Consider the following 19,995-nt stretch of genomic DNA (forward strand, 5'->3'; position numbering starts at 1 on the left):
TAAGGCTAACTCAGCTCTTGAAGAAAGAACAGGAGTACTTGTGGCACCTTAGAGACTAACAAATTTATTTGAGCATAAGCTTTCATGAGCTACAGCTGACTTCATCGGATGCATTTTCCACTGAATGCATCCGATAAAGTGAGCTGTAGCTCACGAAAGCTTAAGTTCAAATAAATTTGTTAGTCTCTAAGGTGCCACAAGTACTCCTGTTCTTTTTGTGGATACAGACTAACACTCCTGAAGCTCTTGAAGACTTTTTTTAAACAGGCAATATTTAATCAGAAGAGCAGTTTCAAAGCTTTTGCGTTTGATAAGATAGGCACTCCCTAGAAGATAACAAAAAATCTTTTTCAGTACAAACATGTTTTCTCAGAGTCCTTGATTTTCTTTCCATTTGCCTCTTTGAAAATAAGACATTTTCAGTTTGAACCATAAGTACATAGGGGCTAGTGGTATGCTCATTTTCCTTTTAAATGTTGCCAGCCTTTTTTTAAAATAATCTGTTCCTTCCATCAGTTTCTCCAGTACTCTTTTCTTTTTTTGTTTCCTGATCTCTTTCTCGCTCTACCTCCCCCATCCCCTGCCCATCTGCAGTAGTAACAGAGTTTCAGAAATTTGTTAACGAAGTGGGCTTTTAGGAATAAAACTTTTTAATAAAACAGCCAGATTGTTGCACAACAGATTCCCTTATTCTAGCAGTGCCTGAATGCCAGAGTTTTGTCTTAAGGGTCTGTCAGTGTTTCTGTTAATCGGAATGTAAAATACAGGGATGAGGACACGGGTGGCAGGTTTGTAGAAATTTTGGTGGTGCCCAGAACCTGCCCCCGCCCAAACTCCACCCCCCACCTGCCCAAGGCTCTGGGAGGGAGTTTCGGTGGGGGAGAAGGTCTGGGGTGCAGGCCCTAGGCTGGGGCAGGGGATTGGGGTGCAGGCTTTGGGAGGGAGTGATGGGAGGGGGTGCAGGATGAGGGCTGTGGGGTGTGGCTGCAAATGAGGGGTTTGGGGTATGGGAGGGGCTCAGGGCTGAGGCAGAGGGTTGGAGTGCAGGGGGAGGAGGGCTCTGCCTGGGACTGGGGATAAGGTGTTTGGGGTGTTGGAGGGGCTCAGGGTTAGGGTAGAGGGTTGAGGGTGCGGTGGGGGAGTGAAAGCTCTGGCTGGGGGTTTGGGCTCTGGAGTGGGGCAGGACTAGGGATGAGTTTGGGGTGCAGGCAGGCTGCTCCAGGACAGGGGCCAGAGAGGAGGACTCCCCCCAGCCCTTTCCCTGCCGGCAGCAGCGAGCTCTGGGGGAGGAGCCCCCCTTTCCCGTCCCCCCAGCAGCACACTCACCCCCACCACTGTCACTGCATGTGCTCCTAGGGCCCCTCTCAGGTCCAGGAATCTCCCTCGCCTCCCCTGTGGTGGGTGCTGGGGGTGCTGTGTGCGCCTCCTCCCTTGCTGTTGCCCCTGACTGTAGCCTCACTGGGGGTGAGGGATGGGGCTGCCTCCTTGCCCAGCATGGGGCAGGAGTGGTGACTGCGTGCGGGGGGGCCCCCTGTGCTGGTGGAGGGTCCCGCTGGAAAAGGGAAGGTTCTGAGGTGGAAGGGCAGGCTCAGTCAGTCTCCCCTGGCAGTTGAGATAGGGGGCACTAGGACCCTGCAGCAAGGCAGCATGGAGCTGCAGGGCAGGGGCAGGGGCAGGGGCAGGGACGCTCTGCTCCAGGGCCCCGGGGAGGCGTACGGGGGGCCGGGAGTAGCAAGAGTGGGCTGGGGGACACTCAGGAGAGGCCCGGGCGGGGGCGTGGCAGGTGAGGGCAGGGGGGACACCCGGCCCCAAATATTGGTGGAGCTGGGCCCCTGGGTTTTGAATATTGCTGGTGCTAAGGCACCAGGTGGAGATATAACTCGCTGCCCCTGGATAAGGATATTCTAAGTCAGTGGTTCTCAGCCTGCAGCCCAATTAGCAGAGAGCTGCAGTCCATGTGACATCCTCAGGTCCATAGAGGTAGTATTGGATGCAGTCCACATAACACATTGTGGTAAATAGGTTGAGAACCACTGCTCTAAGTGCTTACCTAGTGCTATCTTCAGTGCTGCCCTCATGGCCAGTACTATCTAGTCTTTTATTTCTTTTCAAATATCCAGTTTTCGGTACTGGTGAAAGGTACTGGACTAACAGCCCTGAAAGCTGAAGTGGCAGTAGACATTTCTCCCATAGAGCTCTGCCACCAGGACTCAACTCTGATCTGCAGGGACCCTTCAGGGAATAAGAGGATAGCTCAATCTCTGTTGCCCATTCATGCCTTTGGCCTTTCTTTCTCCAAGTAGTGTTGGTGTGATGGACACATGCAACCCAGAATGAAGCCCCTAATAATCATAGACTCATAAATTTTAAAGTCAGAAGAGATCATCATGATAATCTAATCTGACCTCCTGCATGTTGCAGGCCACAGAACCTTGCCTACCCACTCCTGTAATAGACCCATGACCTCTGGCTGGGTTAATGAAGTCCTCAAATCATGATTTAAACCTTCAAGTTACAGAGAATTCACCATTTACTGGACTGAAACCACGAAACTCATTTCATATAGATGTCTGTGTTGGTGGTGGTGTTCCGTCATTCTGCCAATTCTAGTCTTTTCTAAGGTGATAGATATCAACTTGTCAAAGCTGAAAGAATGTCTATACAGCAGTCTGTCTGCAGGAGGGCAGAACTTTTCAGCTGTATATCTTTCATTTTATTGATAAAATGGCTCATTAAGTGGAGATGTTTGTATTTGGTTAAAAGCATTTATGTGATAGTTTGTAATTGCATCCTTTGGGGGAATGCTACATATTATAATAGTGTTAAAATAGTAAAGGTCAGTGGCAATTAATATTATTGGGAATATCTTGGTTTGGTTTTTGGACTTGACTACTCCCAGGACAGAGAGGGAAAGCTTCATATCTGTGGGTACTAAAGTGTTCTGGAGGGGAGGGCACCTAGCACTGAAGAAGGAGTGAGAAATTCAGGACACTCTGTGGTGCAGAGCCTAATAAAAACTTTTTTTAGCAGCTTGTTAGTTGTGTACATAAAGTCCTACTTCTTTCTTATTTTGAATGAGGCTTCCAAATGCACCAACAGAAGGTACCTCTTTGCCCAGCCAGTTGGCTAAAATGCACATCCGTATGCAAGGACTGCCTTGGAAAAACACATACATTTCATTTTAATTCCAGGCTGCCTTCCCGCCATGGCTGCCTTCAGAAGCAGAAGAAGTGAACTAATCTGGAATCTTGAAAGTAAAGTACTTAGAGAAGCCCTGGGGTTTACTGTAATTCCAGTTGGCATAATTGAGGAGAGGAACTGTACACCCTGTACCTGATATTTTAAATTAGTCTTCCTTTGATCTGGTCTCTCAGTTAAACTCAGATCCAAATCAACACCCTGCCGCTATATGTTGTTTAGCTTCACTCATTTCTAAAGTCTGATGAGGAGAGGGGAGTTCTTGCCTTCACTTTCTGTTTTTGATAGAGAAAATTATCTTGGCTGCCCTCCCTCCCAACCTGTGATTTTATATTGGAACTTTAACCCTGAATAGCCGCCTCCTTCTTCTAGTGCTTGCTCATGTCCATTCCACATTAGGTGTGTGTGTGCTGAGTGCACTGTTGCCGGAGATTTTTCCCTCAGTGGTATTCATCAGGCCGGCTATAGCGGCCTCTGGTGCCACACACTTATGTGCTGGTATAAGGGATGCTGCTGACCCTCTCAGTTCCTTCTTACTGCCCGTGATCGTTGCTGGAACAACTCCTTTTGCTTTGGCAAGGCATTTTTCAGTGATTTCTTCTCTGTATCCTAATTTATTAGTTTTAGTATAGTTGTAGTGTAAATGTTGTAAATAATACTTGTGTAGGTAGATAGAACCTCTCCTTTATCATTGAGGGGCTCCCTTCGCCCCTGAGATCGGGCATGCCCCGGTCCTGGGCTTCCTTGTGCCTCCTGTGGCAAGCCTATGCCCATAATCGACCCACAGTCCAGTTGTCTGAAATGTTTGGGAGAGGCTCACATAAAACAGCGCTGTCAGATTTGTTGGGACTTTAAGACTTGTACTATGAAAACCAGAGGCTAGACTGAGGGCTATCCTAATGGAAGCCGTTCTTAGTCCAGTTTTGGAGTCAAGCTGCTCGGATTTGGCATCGAGCACTTTATCCTTGGTGCGAAGAGCTCCTCTGGTACCACACACATCCCGGCACTGTTCCCCATCTCCGGTGCTGAGGAAGAAACATAAAAAGCAGCGCTGTGAGAGAGGGCACTTGCTGGTACTGAAGAAAGGCAAGCAAGGAGAAGGCAGTGGAGTGCAACTTGTGTTGGGCTGCTCCTCCTATCCCGGTCCCATGGCGGCACCATTGACTCCACCCAGAAGGTTGAGTGCAGTGCAAGACCCCCTGCTGACACCAGGCAGTCATTGCGGCACCAGCGGAATCACAGTGTCTTCAACCCCAGAGGCTTTTGTTGTAGCAACCAGGAACTTCTTATTGCTCCCAGTACCACCGACTCCGGTGGGCCAACTTCCAGCTCTGATGAGCATAATCAGGAGAGAGCATGGTGCTCTGAGCTCCTTCCCAGCACTGGGACCTTCAGTACCTTCCAGGGCAAGCCAATCCTGCTTTCTTCTGTGAGGTTGTCCCCGGTCTGGCACTGGTCCCCAGACACCCAGCTGATCGGTGGAAGTGAGGGGTACTGGCCCCCCATGGTCACTTCAGGAGAACTCTGTATCGGAGTCCGAGGTGGAGCCCTATACCCATCCCAAGAACTGCCACCAGTACCCATCTTATGTGACACTGGACCCCTGTGTGAGACCCCTGGTACCTGGCCAGATGGACTGTGGTCTATGCAATCCTATGTGGTCTATGTGGTCTCTAGAATCCATGGGGATTTCCCCTGGTACTTGGACCATCTTCTCACTGATCATTCTCAGTTGCTTCTGAGAGGAGGGCCCCTGCATCGCTCTGGTCGGCACCAGACCCTGACTCTGGTACCGAACCCTGTATGGATACACAGAATGTGGGCTGCATGGAGGTAGTTGAGGTTGAAGTAGAGGAAGAAGCCTCACTCTGGTACAGGCCTCTTCCTCCTCTTCCCCAGACAAGGCCGTCTCGGGACTGAGCAGCTCGCTGCCACAAGATGACTTTAGAGCCCATCATGAGCTTCTAAAGAGGTTAGCAGCTAATCTGGGGCTAGAGGTTGAGGAGCTCAAAGAAATGTCCCATAGCCTTACTGACATTTTGGCTACAGCAGCACGATCTAACGTAGCACTACTGATTAACAAGGCTGTAATGGGTCCTGATCTTCTCTCCTTCCCACTTGGAAGAGGTGAAGAAATACTATGTGCCAGCCAAAGGGTACGAGTAACTATACTCTCACTCCCCTGAGAGGGATAGACAGGGCCAAGCAACTGCTACTTCCAAACGGAAGGATGCAAAGAAACTCTAGGAGAAAAATTTATTTTACAGGTGGACTACAGCTATGTATCTCAAACCAGCAAGTCTGGCTGGGGAGATACAATTACAACTTGTGGGACTCATTGTCCAAATTTAAAGACTCTGTGCCTGAGGACTCAAGGCAAGAATTCTCTGCCCTGTTAGAATCCCCAAGCTGCTGCTATTTATTTTGTATAGAGTGCTATTAAGTTAAAATTGATTCTGTGTTGAAAAACAGATTCCTTTTACTATGATGTAGATTATATATATAGTTATATTCCTTGTTCCACCCTTTTTGTATGTTGCTTGTTGTCTTATATTGTAAATTCTGCATTGATTTTTTTTCTGTATGTATTAGCATAGGCGCCGACTCCGTGGGTGCTCCGGGGCTGAAGCACCCATGGGGAAAAATTGATGGGTGCTCTGCACTCACCAGCAGCCAAGCTCCCCGCTTTGCCCCCCCCCCAGCTTGCCTCCGCTCCGCCTCCTCCCCTGAGCGTGCTGTGTCCCCGCTTCTCCTCCCAGTGCTTGCCGCTGCAAAACAGCTGTTTCACGGTGTAACAAGCTGTGGGAGGGAGGGGGGAGGAGCAGGAATGCAGCGTGCTCAGGGGAGGAGGCGGGGAAGAGGCGGGGCCGGGGCGGGAATTTGGGGAAGGAGTCCAATAGGGGCAGGGAGGGGGCGGAGTTGGGGTGGGGACTTTGTGGGAGGGGTTGGAATGGGGGCAGGGCAGGAGCAAAGTCAGGGCGGGGCAGGGGTCGAACACCCACCAGCACCAGGAGAAGTTGGCCCCTATGTGTATTAGGATAGTGCCTACCATAATGGGGCCTTGATCTTCATTGAGGCTTTGGAAAGCTGCTCCAATATAAATACTATATGATAATATTGGTCTTACATTTTAGGAAAACAAGCTTTTGCAAAACCTACATTTTAGGCCACATTTTAGTGTCCATTTAATTTTGAAAAGCATGGAATCACATATAAAGTATTACATGGTCTTTGCATACAGATATCAAAAAAAGAGGAAAGTAGGCCAATTTTGGGGTGTTGCAACCTTCGCTATATTACAAATTAACCATAGAATACCTACTAGTGATACGCAAGCTTCCCCAATTAGAATGAACCATAAGAGGAACATATTTAAAATGTCTCTTTTTTTTTTTACAGGAACATTTTTATGTAAACCATTGTATAATGTTTCTATGTGCTGTTAAACAGTTAGCATACTCTCTCAGAGGTGTCTGCATTTCCTTTCTGACAAGAATGATTCCTATATGCATATGTGTGGAAAGTGCTTTGCATTCCGTAGAGAGGAAGGGCACTCCACTCTATAAAAGTATGCTCTACAAATTGTTCATTGTTTTGATCATTGTACTTCTAGTTTTAATTATTTACATGTAATTGAAAAACATATTTTTTTAAAGTTACATTAAATACAACAAATTGGTTGAGTTAGGATTCAGTCACTTACACTGATGCTGTTTAAATAAGTGAAGTTAACCAATTGTGAACTCTGAGTAAACTCTGCTAAATGCATGTAGAGATCAAATGAAACTGTTAGACAAGCACTGTGGTAAGCATACAAAATGCATCCATCATTGCCTTGCATAAGCAATCAGAGTTTAAATTACAAGTCCATTTCAGTTTGTTGCTTCCTTAAGTGAGCATGAGGAATCTCATCATGATTACTTGACAAACGCAGTCAAGCTTTTTGGCTTTTCCCTAAGTATTGAAAAAACAGATGCTTTCAAACTTGCTGGCTTTTAGAGAATTTGTGGGGAGATGATCAGATATTCTGCTCATGATGCAAGTACATATAATTGGTAGATAGAATTCCTGACACCCAGTGTGCAGTCTGAGTGGTTTGGTTGGACTGAAGATCTCTTAAATGGGATTTGAGCAGTGGAGGGGAATCCTCCCAATTCCTAAAGACTGGGCCACTCAGAACACCCTGGTTGTGACCTGTAGCCAGAGCCGGCGAGGGGCACTGCGCCCCAACCTCGGGGAGGGTACCACACCGAAGGCGCAGGACCCTACCATGGTGGGGAGGGAGCGCTGAGGGGCACGGCTCAGAGAGGCTGTGGCCTCAGACCCAGCCAGTGAGAGGGAACCGGGCCCCATCCCTTCCCCAGGCACTGAGTTCTAGGCCGAGTTGCAGAAAGATCCCTCCTTGCGGAAGCTCAGGGACCTGGCCGACCTCAGTGTGGTTGGTGTGTAAGTGCCTATTGGATCTACATAGCCACAGATTTGCTGGCCCCATTCCCTGCTTCTCACCTATTCTGTTTTCCTCTACCACAAAACTGAGTGTTGAAACACAAGGGACCCACACAGAGCCCCTTTGCAGCAGAACTGCACTGCTTCTGCTGGGCAAGAGCCCTCTGAGGATAGTAATGCACATAGGGGAGAAATTCGGCCCAGATTGCAGTGAATACAATTTAAAACTTGAAATCAAAACAATTAGAGATGATAAAGCCCCAAAGGAGATCTAATCCATCACCTACCAAGGGCCAGTGCAGAATGATTCCTAATTGTATATTCTCCAGAGTTTTGTCCTGCCATTTTAAATGTATGTAGCAAAATGCAATTTAAAAACCTGGATTTAAATTCTGCCCTGACTTTCAACCTGTGATGCCCTAGTTAAAAATCAGTAGGATTGCACAGGATGTGAATCAGGGCAAAATTGTCTTGGGTTTGATTGAATCAAAATTGGCCCAAACGTGTCAGGAAGTGAGAGATTCGGTGGAAGTAAAGGCTAAATGGACTCTCTATCTATTGTAGGTCAATATATACTACCAGTGTTTAATTTGTGCGAGGGCTGAGCATTTCATAGCCCCAGCACCTCTGGGCTTGCTGCATCAGTTATGAATATAAAAAAAAATTCTCGAGCCCAGCACCCTTTTCACTACTGACTCAATGCCTTGTCAAAACCAGCTCTTGGATGAAGAGCAGCTGTCTAAACCTGTACCTGGGCAAGCCTAAGGTTATGTTTGTCAGTCAGAGCCACTGTAAATAACTCAATTCTTTTGAACACCGCTGCCCCTCCTAATATAGATGCCATTTGTTCTCAGATTGGTCAATTGGTTGTCTGGGGTTCTCTTGGGCTTCTCAGTGCTACTGGTTGTCCAGGTAATTATAGTGGTTTCACAAAGTGGCTGTCCCCAGTAAAAGAAGTAGGTCCAGCTCCCTGTGCCAGAACAGGTGCTCCAATTTGGCCAATTAAGAGGGCAGGGCCACACCTGGGGGCCATAAAGGCCTGAGGAGAATCTAAGGGAGGAGACCCACTTAGAGAGTGACCTGGTGAATCAGAACTGCCTGCGTTGGGGTCAAGGACAGGTGTTTTCCCTGCCCATTCTTAAAAATGTCCAAGGATGGGGTTTCATAATCTCAGTTCATAACTAGTTCCAGTGCTTTCCTATCCCTATAGTTAGAAAGTTTTCCATAATATAGTAGAACCTCAGAGTTACGAATGGAGGTTGTTCGTAACTCTGAAATGTTCGTAACTCTGAACAAAATGTTATGGTTGTTCTTTCAATAGTTTACAGCTGAACATTGTCTTAATACAGCTTTGAAACTTTATTATGCAGAAGAAAAATGCTGCTTTTAACCATCTTAATTTAAATTAAACAAGCACAGAAACAGTTTCCTTACCTGGTCCAATCTTTTTCTTTAAACTTTCCTTTTATTTGTTAGTAATTTACATTTCATACAGTACTGTGCTGTACAATATTTGCTTTTTTTTGTCTCTGCTGCCAGACTGTGTTCTTCCAATTCCAAATGAGGTGTGTGGCTCAACTGTATCTGAGGCTCTACTGTATCTAACCTAAATCTCCCTTGCTGCAGATTAAGCCTGATTACTTCTTGTCCTAGCTTCAGTTGCTGCGGAGGACAATTGATCACTGTCCTCTTTATAACAGCTCTTAACATATTTGAAGACCGTTATCAGATCCCTCCCTAAATGTTCTTTCCTCATAGGTCAGGTTTTCTAAATGTTTTATCAATTTTACTGCTGTCCTCTGGACTCTGTGCAATTTGTCCACATCTTTCCTAAAGTGTGGTGCTCAAAACTGGACATAATACTCCAACTGAGAACTCATCAATACTAAGGTAAAGTGGGATAATTACTTCATGTGATTTACATACGAGGCACCTGTTAATACACCCCAGAATATTAGTCTTTTTTGCAACTGCATCATGTTGGCTCATAAATTCAAGTCATGATCCTTTTCAGCTGTACTACTGCCCCGCCTGTTATTCCCCATTTTGTAGTTGTGCATTTGATTGTTTGCTTTCTAAATATAGTACATTGCACTTCTCTTGGTTGAATTTAATCTTATTTCAGACCAATTCTCCAATTTGTGAAAGTCATTTTGAATTCTAATTCTGTCTTCCAAAGTGTTTGCAACCCCTCCCAGCTTGATGTTATCTGTACATTTTATATGCATACTGTCCATTCCATTATCAACACCATTAACAAAAATATTGAATAGTATCAGCTCCAGGACAGACTCCTGCAAAATCCCACTAGATGTGTCCTCCCACTTTGACAGCTAACCATTGATGCTAACTCTCTGACTTCAGTTTTTCAACCAGTTGTGCACCCACCTTGTAGTAACTTCATCTAGACCACTTTTCCCTAGTTTGCTTATGAGAATGTCATATGGGACTGTGTCAAAAGTCTTATTAAAATCAAGATCAATGTCTACAGCTTTCCCCTTATCCACTAGGCCAGTAATCCTGTTAAAGAAGGACATTCAGTTGGTTTGGGGGTGATTTGTTCTTAACAAATCCATTTTGGCGATTACTTATTACCCTATTGTCCTCTAGATATTTACAAATTAATTGTTTAATAATTTTTCCAGTATCTTTCCAGGCATTGAAGTGTGGCTGACTATAATTTACTAGGTCCTTTCCCTCCCGCCTCCTTTTAAAGATAGGTACTCTATTTGCCCTTTGTGAGTCCTCTAGGACCTTATACATCCTCTGAGATCTTGAAGATAATTTCTAATGGTCCCAAGATTGCTTCAGCTAGTTCCTTAAGTACCCTAGTGTGAATTTTGTCAGGCCCTGCCAACTTGAATATTTATCTAAATATTCTTTAGCCTGTTCTTTCCCTATTCTGACTCGTGTTCCTTCCCCCTTGTTACTATTAATCGTGGTAAACATCTGATCACAATTAGCCTTTTTAGTGAAGACTGAAGCAAAATAGGCATTAAACACCTTAGCTTTCTTGATGCCATCCATTATTAGCTCTCCTTCACCACTAAGTAGTGGACCTACACTTTCCTTCCTTATATACTTAGTGTCTTGTTTTGAAATGCAAATATGGAAGGCAAGTATAATTACATCTTATTTATGCTGTTTCTCTTCTTTACTGAAAACAAAATCCTTAGTACTATCAGATTTTGAGCTCTGGAGACTCAGAGGCTGATTTTTTTCTATTTTTTTTTGGAGGTGGGCTTGGTGGTAAATGGGGAATCGAGAGTGTGTGTATTTACTTGTCAAAGAACTGAAATTCACAGCAATTACAGAGATTAAAATAGAATTGGCTAAGGATTAAAAACTTAAGCAACACAAGTTTATATGCTTCTTTGGGAAGACACCGTTTTCCCTGTAGGCGCCTGGGTGCGGGTTTCAGAGATTGTTTCTTTGTGTTGTCTGAAATGATTTATTTAGTTATGATTTCAACATGCCCCCAGGGCTAAACCCCGAAAATGTTTCATAACAAAGTTAACCAGAACAAATGGTGTATGGCTTCTTTATTCATTTGCAAACTGTGAACCTGAAAGGAAGCAGCACTGTTTTTCATGAATGTTTAAGTGATATCTAGTGTGTTTGACTTTTGGGTGTTGCAAGTTCCAGTCATTAAAGCAGTGGGACAGGTTTCAAAGAGAATAACAGTAAGTGAAAACACTAGTCTGTCCAGTTAGATTTTGGAACACTCTCTGTAGGCCTGATCCAAAGCCATTAAAGTCAATAGCTGAGTGCTCATCACATTTGAAAATCAGGCCACTTATTTGGGTGGCTAAATATGGATTTAGGAATTGAAATTTAAGCAGCCATTTAAAAAAATCTTAGCCTCAAAGTTTTAAAACAAGCCCAAACTGAAGAGGTTTCTTACACAATTTATCATTGTTTTTAGTACTACAAGGGGGATGAGGGTGCAGAGAAGAGGGGGAATGGAAATTTACGCAATCAAAACAAACGTGGTTTTAAAATCTAAAACAAAGATAAGATATTCAGAATTAAAACGGAAATATTACATGGGATATTGAACAGAGAACTCTCAGTAACACAAGGTATACACTGCAATATTAAGGCACAATGGGACAAGGAGAGGCTGCATGTTACTTCTCAGCATTTCTGGGTATAATTCAGATCTTTAATTTGCTTTGTACTTATTGCTTTGCTTGTTGTATTTCAGTACTCTGTATTATGCTTGTAAATGTGCACCAGCTTCTTTAGTTTACTTGTAATTTGATCACTAAAAGGGAGACTGCTCCTCCTTCGTTAAAACAACATAACCTGGTTTTATGACACTGAACTTCAGGCTGTAATATTGCATTTTACATTGAAATACTTGTTTGATCATAATCATTTGAGACTTTTTATTTACTGTTATAAGCACATTTTCAATTGACATTGATATATTTTACAAAAGCTACAGAAAGGGAGGCTATTTTTTAACCTCATAAATCTAACTTGGGTCATCTGGTTACAAGCTCCGCATCAGTTTTGAGATGACAAAGATAACAAATGTCTTGTTGACCTTTAAAGCACCTTGGATGCTTAACACACACTGTCAAGACTTGAAAGGCCCTAAATTTTACCTTTTTTTTTTTAATCAGTTGGTAAAGCCTATGTAATTATGTACCTGTATCTTTCAAAACAAATGGTTCTTTACATTTTTTTCTTAAAATAAATAAAAGGCCTGTAAACTAGAGCAGCAATATCATACAGCACAATTTGTTATAATAGGGTTTGGGACATCGGTTGTCCCAATCTGTGTTCAGTTTGGACAGTTGGAATACCATACCCATGTCTTAATCTCATATTTTAGAATCAGAAAAATGTAGGTCTGAAAAGGGACCTTGAGAAGTTATCAAGTCTAGCACCCTGCACTAAGACAGAACCACATAAACCTAGTCCATCCCTAAAAGATGTTTGTCCAACCTGTTCTTAAAAACTTCCAGGGATGGGGATTCTGTACCCTCCCTTGGAAACCTATTCCAGAGCTTAACTTCTCTTATAGTTAGAAAATTTTTCCTCATAACTAACCTAAATCTCCCCTGCTGCACATTAAGCCCATTACTTCTTGTCCAACTTTCAGTGGACATGGAGAACAATTGATCACAGTCCTCTTTATAACAGCCCTTAACATGTTTGAATCCTGTGATCAGGTTCCCCCTCAGTCTTCTTTTCTCAAGACTAAACATGCCCAGTTTTTTTTAACCTTTCCTCATAGGTCAGGTTTTCTAAACCTATTTTCATTTTTATTGCTGCCCTCTGGACTTTCTGCAATTTGTCCACATCTTTCCTAAAGTGTAGTGCACAGAACTGGACACAATACTCCAGACAAGGCCTCACCAGTGCTCAGAAGAGTGGGACAGTTGCCTCCCATATCTTACATATGACTCTCCTTTTAATACACCAAAGAATATTAGTCTTTTTTGCATCATATTGTTGACTCATTGTGATGCATGGCCAGAGAGAGTTAAACATCCTGTAGAATAAATGACTCAAATTTAACTTTAAAGATATATGGGGAGATAATGTTTGTGTTTTTGTATATGGGTAGTGGTCAGCAATGTAAACAACAGTCCCTGTCTATGCTGTATTCTGTTAATTCAAAGATCAAAAGAACAACCTAGCATTTAAATGAATTGTAAAAACGCGATATCGCTGTATTCATCTCTCTTTGAACTGTATAGCAAATCACCTGTGAATGGAAAAACAGGCCATTGCCTTATGTTAATCTGTGAATAATTAGCAAAGATGCTTAGGAAATGAGGGCCTATTGTTCCCTGAGGGACTCCAATTTGTCAAAGAAGGCCTGAAATTGTATAAAAGATCCTTTGGACCTGATCCTTTTTATCTCAGATCTGCTTAAGCTTCATCAGGGGAAGTTTGCGTACCACAATTGAGGTCCCAGTTTTGCTGGTACTCTCTGAAGGTGACATTGGACTATAACCTATGAACTAAATTCTAAAATAACTCTTTGCAACTACAAAGCTCACCATCTCTGCTATGTATTTGAACCTCAAGAATTGAACTCATGTCTTTTGTATGTATATTGATCTTTTTGCCATACTCTCTCTCTTTTCTTTTTTAATACATTTTAGTTTAGTTAATAAGTCTTGGCCTAGATTACACAATAAATCAGTGGCAGAGAAGGTAATGGAATTCACTAACTACCCATAAACCCAGTCTGTTGCTCTGTGCCCTACTTTTAACTATTTACGTGCACTACAGTAGTTATCAGAGGCCCCGATTCTGACTCTACCCTGAACAAGACCTGAGTGTTCAAAAGGGGTGAATTAACCTTGTGACAGGCTGATAAGGTCTAATTGATGATGAAACCCAGCTGGGCAGGGGCAGGCTGAGCTAGTATAAAATCAGGAAGTTGGTGGCAGAAGATGGGCTGCAGGGAGGAACACTCTAGTTGCTCCCTAGATAGGAGGGGAGTTGGCAAGAGACAAGGAGGAGTTCTAGGGGGTAGTAAGCTCTGGCATCCTGCCTGGGAATACAGACACTGGCAAGAACCTGAGAGGCAGTGGAATAGCTACATGGAGTAGAGGAAGCTCCACAGGTAACCTGGGGGGAGGCAGAGCTAGAGAAGAAAGGTAGGAAGGAGCTCAGGGTAACAGCAATAGGGTCTGGGATTGCTTAGTCCATGGTTGCTAGTCATAGGGTCCTTGGGCTGGAATGTGGAGTAATGGGTGGGACTGGGTTCCCCTACCAGCCACTGGATAAGTGGCACAGTCTGGGTAGTGGATCAGAAGACTGCCTGAGATGTTTGTCCAGAGGGACTTTGATACCCCCGAAGGGGAAAACTAATGATCTGGCTGCAGAGCCCAGGTCCAAAGAGGGAGCACCCTGAGTCACGAAGATGGAGTAACCTGATTCCAGGGTAGGAGAGAGACCATGGGGCAAGCCACTGAAGGAGGAGGCATCAGACTGGTTGGGAGCTAATCTCCAGACAATGTAAGAAGGAGGTGCCATAGCAGTTAGTAGTATACCCCATGACGGTGCTGTACAAACATAAACTAAGAGGTTAACCCTGTCCAAAGAGCTTATCATCTAAAAATAGTTAAACGGAAGCGGTTTTAGTGTAATGAAAAAATCAATAGAAAATCACCATCTTGACAGCAGATTGTGGAGATAGACTTCTTTGTGCAAGGAACCGCACCATATTTTGTAAAAGAGCAGAAGCCTTGTGAATAGATGCCTGGTAAATGGATAGAAGGGAACTGGGCAGAATCTGGCTAATTGAGCTAGGGGCCTATGGTTTCCAAAACTTTTGGCTAGTCCGTTTCATGTTTGCCTTTTTAGGATCAACTTTGGAAGTGGGGAAATTTCCAAAGACTTATTCCTGTACTTGGGTTTTTGTTCCAATTTGCACTGAAAGCTTTTTTTTAATTGCTTGCTCTTTTTCTCTCCACGTTGCTCAACACCATGAAGTAAAGATTTATAGCCTTCACCTGCTGCAAGAACCAAGCACGAGGTCACCCTGACTGACTAGTTTTCTCAATCGCTATTGTTAAATTTTGTTTTTCCAGGTACATTTTTGTTCAAAACCTTGTCTTTTGTCACGAGCGTTTCAGCATCAACTGACAGTCATTTTTGTTTTCACAAAGAAAAATAGAGTTGAAATCTGCCACTAGTATTTTGTTGGGGCTGGTAGTGCACGAAAACTGTGTTCTTCCACTCTCTGCTGACTGAAGTCTTTCTTGCCAAGGATCTTTTTACTGAAATCTGCAGTCGTAATCCTTCCTGTGATGTGTCACTTTTTTCATAAATTAATTCATCTTTCAGTAGGTTGGGGTGCTTGCTGGGCCCACACTAACACTCTGGATATAAACACCTGCAGGCTTCCAAGTGTTCAAAATCCAGATCTGAATTTTACACACCACAGCTGTACTTTTTCTTCAAAAATAAATAAATAAAAGCCCACACCACCAAACATAACAGTTGCTGGGAAGAAAAGTGAGGCCCTGTCCATGCTGAGCTCAGAGTCCTACAATTTGTAACTGCCTCCACTTAGGGCTTGTCTATAGGAGAACATTTTTCCAGTTATACTAGTATAATCATCCTAGAATAGTTATAGCGCTGGAACTCCCCCATGTGAAAAATCTTTTTCTGTAATAAGTAGCTTTTTTTAGCATGGCTTAAACCAGTCTCAAAGTGACATAAACTAAACTGGAAAAAGGCATTATCATTCTAAGTGTCTGCTTGGGGAGGTATACTTCATAACCATCTCTGAAATTAATGTATGCTGAAATTAGGGGATGCCCTATTCACCAACTCCAGTGGCTCATAAACTGTTATCTATCAAACTCGTGAAGTTGTATCTACCAAATTCAGTATATTCAATGTTTGGAGTGGGACACATACAGCAGTATCTGAGTACATTTCACTTGCTCTGTATCTAAAATCCCCATTTATGTAAATAGACAGTTTCACTGCAAGTTTAGTTTTGTATATATCTCTAAAGCAGTAAGGAATATTCAGCCAGTTCTCAATTAGCTATACATTCCGCACCTCATTAAACTATAAATAGAGAGGCTACAGTTGTAGTCCCTTCCCTAATAGCAAAATCTCATATTGCTTGCGATGGGGTTGGGAAACCCCATAATGGGCCAGGACAGGAATGGATTAATGGAGTGCCATGGAGAAAGGAGTTTAAATCAGGTGATGAAACACCTGTGAAGCATGAAGTACAGACCCATCAGCTATGGTTGGTAATCAGGTAGTGCATCAAACTTAAGAATAGGAGTACTTGTGGCATCTTAGAGACTAACCAATTTATTTGAGCATGAGCTTTCGTGAGCTACAGCTCACTTCATCGGATGCATACTGTGGAAAGTGTAGAAGATCTTTTTATATACACACAAAGCATGAAAAATACCTCCTCCCATCCCACTCTCCTGCTGGTAATAGCTTATCTAAAGTGATCATTCTCCTTACAATTCTACACTTTCCACAGTATGCATCCGATGAAGTGAGCTGTAGCTCACGAAAGCTTATGCTCAAATAAATTGGTTAGTCTCTAAGGTGCCACAAGTACTCCTTTTCTTTTTGCAAATACAGACTAACACGGCTGTTACTCTGAAACTTAAGAATGTATATCAGGACCTACAGGCAGAATACAAAGGTGAACAAATGGGAGAGATGATTTGTTTACATTATTACAGTAAAAAAGCAATCGCAACATGACACAAAGGGGTCCAGCACAGGTTGTGTGGTGTCCTGTTTTCAGTAAAAGCAACCATTTGACAAGATTCAGAGTGGTAGCCATGTTAGTTTGTATCAACAAAAATAACAAGGAGTCCTTGTGGCACCTTAGAGACTAACAAATTATTTGTTAGTCTCTAAGGTGCCACAAGGACTCCTTGTTATTTTTTCATTTGACAAGAGTGTCACAAATTGCCAAAAAATGCATAATACATTAATGAAGATACAACTGGAGGACAAAGCTCTGGTGATAATATAAAGTTTTGTTGGGTCTAAAAAAGCTAAGTCATACAAGCTTCAGTTTGTGACACTGGAGATAAATGAATAAAAAAGTTAATTTCAGAATAGAAGCTCGAGATTAGTGTGGTGTCCTCACAGTTGGTAGGTTGGGCCTTCATTGCTGTGACACCTGCATAGTGATAAATATTGAAAAGCTTATGAGGCATATGCATGCTTCATCCAGTTAAAAGTTATCAGGAGTGGATTTGGAGCATGAGAAGGTTGTTAAAAGAAATCAGTTAACTAAGTAAAATCTCCTATATTTCAAAATGTTTCTGAATGTTGTCTGTGTAAAGGCATACATGAGGTTCTGCTGACAGTGACTATGAAGGAATAGCAGACTTCACGCATGTTCTGTTTTGCAGGGAGCTGCTTATCTTTGTTATCTCTAACCGATGGCCAGAATATTCAGAAAGCACCTTATAATTAAGCGGTAAGGACCAAGAGGCAGCATCTTCCTGGGCAATTTATAGCATGGCTCTGGTGTTGTCATAAAGCATGGTGTCAAAGGCTGGCTATCTATAGCCATTCAGTGTAAAAAATAGTCTAAGAATGCAACACCTGATGTATCCAATTGCTATTCATACCAAAAATAAGATGGAAAAAGTCAGACTTGTGTACTTAATGTGGGCATAACTAACAAAGGTATGATGCCACTGATGGCCAATCATAATAATAATTTGCTCCAGTTTTTTCCACTGAATGTATCCAATGAAGTGAGCTGTAGCTCACGAAAGCTTATGCTCAAATAAATTGGTTAGTCTCTAAGGTGCCACAAGTACTCCTTTTCTTTTTGCGAATACAGACTAACACGGCTGCTACTCTGAAACTTGCTCCAGTTGTGTCTGCAGTCCTGAATTTGATTCTAAGCCCTTTTTGAAACCCAATAGTAAAACAGAAGAAGGATTGGGTCCTGATGTGCTGTTCACCCACAATTCCCATTGAAGTCATTGGAGTTGAGTGGTCAGTATATTTCATAATTGAGCCCAAGATTATCACCCATCCAAATAAGCATGGTTTGGTTGCCAGATTTGATACTGATGGGTTGAGTGTTCTTTCATGAATTTTGGATTATGAAACCATGAAGGTCAAGTCATCTCTTTGATTTAGTCAACCTTGATTATGATGTGGACATGTCTGCTTTTTTCCCTCGATAATCCATTCTTTGCCTGTTTAGGGGCTGAAATTCTCACTCTCTGGACTGGCACAGAGGGATAGTTTAACTTCTTAATTGTTAATTGGCATCTGCATGTCTCTGTCTTGTAGCCCAGACATGTCACTCAATTTTAGTTGTTTTGGTGAAGTATGGATCTTCTTTTCAGAAAAAATCTTAAGTATTTCTTTAGAAATAACAGAAATGTTATCACTTTGAAAGTCTAAGTGAGCAGATGCAGTCAGCTCCCTTCATATGGGGAGTGATAGCAAGTGAGTTCCCTTTTTTTATCTCCATCTGCTGGTAAGAGAACTTAAACCGACTCTCTTGAAATAGAGGATCTTGGAAAAATTCAAGTTTACAGGTAAGAAATTGCCATCATCCTTCTCCTTGCCATAAAAACTTTATATAAGGTAGAGATGCATCTTTCCATGGTTACTGAAACAGAAATACAGACAATCAGATTTTAGTGATCTGGTAAAAGAAAGGAGAATGTCACAAGCAGTAGACAAAGCTTTTAAAATCACCTTTGTTAAAAGCCCTCTGGCGAATGCTGTGTAAGTAATATTAAACGCTTACAGATGTGTACTTTCTCCACAATAACAAATGAGGATGAACTTGGTCTCCAGGGAAAATCTGGGAGCAGTGTTTTATTGTCTTGATGGGGAGTAATGCCATATGAAACGATTTATCCCAGAAATGTTCCCTCCGGCTAGCTTGCAGCACTGGCTTTAAGCCTTAAACTATCAAAGCAGAAAGTGTCAGAATCTCAGAGTATTACAGGTATTAAATAATGAACAATTCACGTGGTCTGATCCTTACTGTGCCTCAAAGCTATGCTTATGGCCAAACATTTTGACAGAGGTATAAAGATAAGGAATACATGTCTATATCTTTTGTGGGTGAGGTGTTTAACAGAACGGAGATGTGTAATTTTTCAGTAATGGCTTACCATTTGTAAATGGAAAATACCGGTCATGAAATGTTAGAGTTAAGTACTGAAATGCATTCAAGACAGGAAATCAAAGTTAAGGTTCTTATAGCAATCTAAAATTGTCCTTGTGTGTGTATAGCATTTTCTATTGATGTATTGTACATAATATTGAATATATGTTGCTTACTACAGAAATAAAATGTAGTCAGGTAACAGTTTTTCTGAATCTATAACTTGGAATTACTTGATGTCTGTGTAGTCTTCAGTCACTTTCTCTAACTGTTGTGTAGTGTTGAAGTGTGCTGTTAAGCAGTATCTGCATTCTACCACAAAGGCGGTTGTGTTTCATTTATATGGATCCCTAAACTCTTTACAAACTTGAATAACTGTTTGTACTAGCTACACACCCTTTCACCCACCAATGAAAGAAGCTGTATAAATGTAAAATTGCTGTTTTATCTGACCAAATTCTGTGGTATTTTATGATATGTAAACCTACATTTTCTTGGATAAGTCATCTACCCACACTCTTCTAAGAAAAATAAGGAAGAGGATCAAGCTTCTGTACTGCAGAGCAAGGGCTCGGAGAATGGAAAATTAGAAGGCGCCTTGTATATTTACTTGGATTATTTGGGGGATTTAAAATTTGAACTGTTGAACCGATACTTGTCTGGTTTTGTAGCCTATACTGTTAACTTACTTCAGATTTTTCTTGCAAATAACTACTGTTTCTATCTGATTTTGAAGT

The 19,995-nt window shown here is 42.5% G+C and overlaps 1 protein-coding gene across 8 annotated transcripts in view; it reads left to right on the plus strand.

Annotated features, from left to right (window-relative positions):
• The window catches only part of RAD51B (RAD51 paralog B), a 716,515-nt gene that overhangs the window by 167,647 nt on the left and 528,873 nt on the right, over positions 1-19,995 (plus strand). The window lies entirely within an intron of this gene.

This window comes from Lepidochelys kempii, chromosome 6 (assembly GCF_965140265.1).
Source record: "Lepidochelys kempii isolate rLepKem1 chromosome 6, rLepKem1.hap2, whole genome shotgun sequence".
Classification (NCBI taxonomy): Eukaryota; Metazoa; Chordata; order Testudines; family Cheloniidae; genus Lepidochelys; species Lepidochelys kempii.